Genomic DNA, 5,809 nt, shown 5'->3' on the forward strand with positions numbered 1-5,809 from the left:
TCTGATTCCAAGATATTCATTCGCACACAAGAACATGATGAATGTGATGATCAAGTGACACTCATCACCATTCTCACTTATGAACGCGTGCCTGACAACCACTTCCGTTCTACCTGCGAAAGCTAGAGTGTGTATCTCTTGGGTTTCTAATCAACAATTCAGATCGACTCCCCTCTGACAATGGGGCATCTGAATCTGAGATTAGAACCTTCATAGTATAGGCTAGAAAGATTTGGTAGCATTCCTGAGATCCGGAAAGTCTAAACCTTGTCTGTGGTATTCCGGGTAGGATCTGGGAAGGGATGACTGTGACGAGCTTCAAACTCACGACTGTGGGGCATAGTGAAAGACGTAAAAGGATCATTGGATCTTATTCCGACATGATCAAGAAATCCGACAGTTGATTCACCGTGCAGAAACCGTAGAGGACCATTTTCACTGAGACGATGGGTGGTAGCTATTGACAACGGTGATCCCCAACATATAGCTTGCTATGGAAAGGAGTATGAATGATTGAATGAAGACAGTGGGAAAGCAGAGATTCAGAAGGAATAACGCATCTCCAAACGCTTATCTGAAATTTCCACCAATGAATTACATAAGTATCTCTATCTTTGTTTTATGTTTATTTATCTTTTAATTATCAAAATCCCATAACCATTTGAATCCACCTGACTGAGATTTACAAGATGACCATAGCTTGCTTCAAGCCAACAATCTCCGTGGGATCGACCCTTACTCACGTAAGGTATTACTTGGACGACCTAGTGCACTTGCTGGTCAGCTGTACAAAGTTGTGAAGAGACGTGTGAAGCATGGTATTGTGCACCATGTTTTTGGAGCCATGCCTGGTGATAACAATTTCGTGCACTAAGTTTTTGGCGCCGTTGCCAGGGTTTGTTCGAGTTTGGACAACTGACGGTTGATCTTGTTGCTTAGATTAGGTAATTTTCTTTTTATTTTCTTCTCCAGAAATTTTAAGAATGAATTCTAGAGTTTCATATGATGTTTCTATCATTACAGGAGCTAGTTGATTCCCATCAATTTGGCTGTTGTATGTAATGTCCTGCTGATGCTTGGTTAACCATGTCTAATCTTTTTAGACTGAAGCTTTAGACTAACATTGCATGATTCCTGGAATTCATATTAAAAATTTTTGAGTTTCTTATTTTCTTTTCCAAAAATAATTTTCAAAAAAAAAATTAAAATCATAAAATCAAAAATATTTTGTGATTCTAGTTTGAGTCTAGTGTCAATTTTTAAGTTTGGTGTCAATTGCATGTTTGTATTCTTCTTGCATTTTTCGAAAATGTGTTCTTGCGTTCTTCAAGATCTTCAAGTTGTTCTTGATGATCTTCTTTGTCTAATCTTTAAATTCTCTTGTTTTGTGTCTTTTGTTGTTTCTCATGTGCATTCTCAATTTGTTAGTGCCTCTAGTATGAAAATTTCTAAGTTTGGTGTCTTGCATGTCTTTCTTTTCTTAAAAATATTCAAAAATAAATACAAGGTGTTCTTGCATTACCTGTTTGATTCTAATTTTTCATGATTAGTTTTATTTTGTTGTTTTTCCTTCTCCTCATTAAGAAGTCAAAAAAAAATTTTCAAAATTATGTCATTTCAAGTCAATAATACAGAGAATTGAAGATTCAGAACATACAGCAGATGAATCACAGAGAAAAAGTTGGGTGTTCAAAACGCCCAGTGAGGAAGGAATTCTAGCGTTTAAACGCCAGTCAAGGTACCTGGCTGGGTGTTTAACGCCCAAGGAGGTAGTATTTTGGGCGTTAAACGCCATAATAGATACCATTCTGGGCATTTAACGCCAGGATAGCACCAAAGAGGAGATTTTGTTTCCAATTCAAATCTTTTTCAAATTTTCAAGTTTTAAAACTAATTTTTCAAAATCTTATCTTTTTGATATACTCTCTTCTCAATCATTTCTTTTTCAAAATCAAATCTTTTTCAAATCTTTTTCATTTTTCTTTCAATATTTTCAAAAATCCTTGCTAAATATTAATGTTGTGATTCAAAAATTTTAGTTTTGTTACTTTATTGTTAAGAAAGGTTCAATATTTGAATTTTAGAATCCTATCTTTTAATTTCTTGTTAGTCAAGTCATCAAATTTAAAAAAAAAACAAATCTTTTTCAAAAATTTGTTTTCAATCATATCTTTTCAAACATATCTTTTTTTTTCAATCAAATCTTTTTCAAATCATATCTTTTTCAAATTTTTTATTTCAAAAATCTTTTCTAACTTCTTATCTTTTGAAATTTATTATTTCCTATCTTTTTCAAAACCACCTAACCACTTTCTCATTTTCTATTTTCGAAAACCATTAACCATTTTTCAAAATTCTTTTTAATTAACTAATTATTTTAAAGTTTGATTTAATTTTCAAAAATTTCCTCTCTCTCATCTCTTTCTATTTAAACACTAACACTTCTCCTCTACTAGCAATTCAGACTCTTTCATTCTTTATATGTCCGAATTCGCCTCTATCTACCTCACCCTCTTATTCTTATTTTCCTCTGACACCTTAAGAAATCTCTATACTGTGACATAGAGGATTCCTCTTCCTTTTTGTTCTCTTCTTTTTCATATGAGCAGGAATAAGGACAAGAACATTCTTGTTGAAGCTGACCCTGAACCTAAAAAGACACTAAAGAAGAAGCTAAGAGAAGCTAAAGCACAACAATCCAGAGAAAACCTTACAGAGAATCTCGAAAAAGAAGTAATGGCCGAACCCAACAACAATGCAAGGAAGATGCTTGGTGAGCAAGCTTAGAGTGGATGTTCAAACCTTCAGGCAGAAAGAAGGCGAATCCCTCTATGAAGCTTGGGAAAGATACAAACAACTGGCCAAAAAGTGTCCTATTGACATGCTTTCAGAATGGACCATCCTGGATATATTCTATGATGGTCTATCTGAATTGTCTAAGATGTCATTGGACCATTCTACAGGTGGATCTATTCACCTAAAGAAAACACCTACAGAAGCTCAGGAACTCATTGAAATGGTTGCAAATAACCAGTTCTTGTACACCTCTGAAAGGAATCCTGTGAATAATGGGACGCCTCAGAAGAAAGGAGTTCTTGAAATTTATGATCTGAATGCCATATTGGCTCAAAACAAAATGTTGACTTAGCAAGTCAATATGATTTCTCAGAGTCTGAATGGATTGCAAAATACATCAAACAGTACTAAAGAAGCATCTTCTGAAGAAGAAGCTTATGATCCTGAGAACCCTGCAATGGCAGAGGTGAATTACATGGGTGAAGCCTATGGAAACACCTATAATCCCTCATGGAGAAATCATCCAAATTTCTCATGGAAGGATCAACAAAAGCCTCAACAAGGATTCAAAAATAATAATGGTGGAAGAAACAGGTTTAGCAATGGCAAGCCTTTTCCATCCTCCTCTCAGCAACAGACAGAGAATTCTGAGCAGAACCCATCTAGCTTAGCAAATATAGTCTCTGATCTATCTAAGGCCACTCTCAGTTTCATGAATGAAACAAGGTCCTCCATCAAAAACTTGGAGGCACAAGTGGGTCATCTGAGTAAAAGGGTTACTGAAACTCCTCCTAGCACTCTCCCAAGCAATACAGAAGAGAATTCCAAAAGAGAATGCAAGGCCATAACCGTGACCAACATGGCCAAACTTGGAGAGAGTGAAAAGGTAGTGATTCCCAGTGAGGAAGGCCTCAGGGAACGTCTACTAGCCATTAAGGAGTACCCCAGTGAGGAACCAAAGGAATCTGAGGCTCATACAGAGACCATAGAGATTCCATTAAATTTCCTTTTACCATTCATGAGCTCTAATGACTATTCATCTTCTGAAGAAGATGAAGACATCACTGAAGGGAAAGTTGCCCAGTATTTAGGAGCAATCATGAAGCTGAATGCCAAGCTATTTGGTAATGAGACTTGGGAGGATAAACCTCCATTGCTCAATAATGAACTGAATACCTGGGTTCAGCAAACTTTACCTCAAAAGAAACAGGATCCTGGTAAATTCTTAATACCCTGTACCATAGGCACCATGACTTTTGAGAAGGCTCTGTGTGACCTAGGGTCAGGTATTAACCTCATGCCACTCTCTGTAATAGAGAAACTAGGAATCTTTGAGGTACAAACAAGAAGCTGGGCATGTGAAACTGGCGTGTCACTTGAGGGCAAACGCCACAAAAATGCACTGGCGTGGCACGCCAGGAACTAAGCGTGGCACGCCAGTACTAAATTCCAGAAGGGAGATCCAAGCATGCATGTGAGCGTGGCACGCCAGGGACTAGGCGTGGCACGCCAGGGACTAGGCGTGGCACGCTAGTACAAAATTTCAGAGAGTAAAATGAAGGAAACAAAAAGGGCATGGCACGCCAGGTTGGGCGTGGCAGACCTGACAGATCATCTACCATGGGCGTGCCACTTGGTGTCGAAGGTGTGGCACGCCAGCTCTAAAAAGTCACTTTGGCGTGCCACTTGAAGACCCAGGCATGGCACGCCAAGCTTGAAGAATGCACAAATACATGGGCGTGCCACTTGAGTAGCATGCATTGGCATGCTGGTACAATGATCCAGAGAATGGGCTAAAGGCTATTGAAGACTGGGCGTGCCACTTGAAGTCGACGGCGTGGCACGCCAACCTCTCAACCTCACTTGGGCGTGCCACTTGAAGTCGAAGGCATGGCACACCAACCTCTCCACCTCACTTGGGCGTGCCACTTGTTGTCGAAGGCGTGGCACGCCAATTCCAAAAAGTCACTTTGGCGTGCCACTTGAAGGCCAAGGCATGGCACGCCAATTACTGGAGTGAGACAAGATCATGGGCGTGGCACGCTGGTATAAGTTTCCAGAGAGGGTGGAAGAGGCCAATTACATGGGGCGTGCCACTTGGTATCGAAGGCGTGGCACGCCAATCACTATTCTTCACTTAGGCGTGAGCAACCAGGCGTGGCACACCAGTGTCATTCAGGGGCCAAAGCATCATTGGGGCGTGCCACTTGAGTTTGTGGCGTGGCACGCCAAACAGAGGAACCACTCACTCACAAAGGGGCGTGGCACGCCAGACCCTGGGTGTGCCATGGTAGTGTAACTTTCCAGAGAAGCTTAGCCAAGCACATAACAAGGGCGTGGCACGCTAGACCCTGGGTGTGCCACGCTAGTTCAAGTTTCCAGAAGCAAACAAAGTGGAAAAATCAAAGGGCGTGCCACTTGAGCTCGAAGGCATGGCACGGCAAGGTTGACAAGGGACGAGCATGCCACTTGAAGGATTGAGCGTGGCACGCCAAGCCATTTTGAAGGGCACGTGACACGCTGATGAAGCGCCAGCCGCACGCCAGCTAAGGAGTCACGTTTATTGAGTGTTTTCTTTCCCTCCAAAATGTAATTTTCCCTTTTTCACTTTTGTAATTTCTTTATTTTCACTAGGAGTAGTATAAATACCCCCAAAGAGTATTGAAGAGGGGTTAAGCAGTTAGTTCTAGATCCACTTTTACACTCCACTTTTGAGTACTTTTCAAGCTATGAGTAGCTAACTTCCCTCTCATTGAGAGAGGGAGCTCTGTTATACTTGATGGATTAATAATAGTGAAATTCTTCTTCTCTTTATCTTCTCTTGATTTGCTAGAAGGAATTTCGTTCTTAATGCTTAGTGTTCAATTATTTTGGGAAAGAGATTGAATGCAATTGGGTTTCATGGGAACCTTGGGAAAGGAAACATGAAACCATGCTTGAAATCCCTTATCACACTTGAGTAGATTCTGGGTTTTGGTGATGGGATACGTGACATATAATCCCCCCTCTACCT

The sequence above is a fragment of the Arachis duranensis genome, chromosome 9 (genome assembly GCF_000817695.3).
Source record: "Arachis duranensis cultivar V14167 chromosome 9, aradu.V14167.gnm2.J7QH, whole genome shotgun sequence".
Classification (NCBI taxonomy): domain Eukaryota; kingdom Viridiplantae; phylum Streptophyta; class Magnoliopsida; order Fabales; family Fabaceae; genus Arachis; species Arachis duranensis.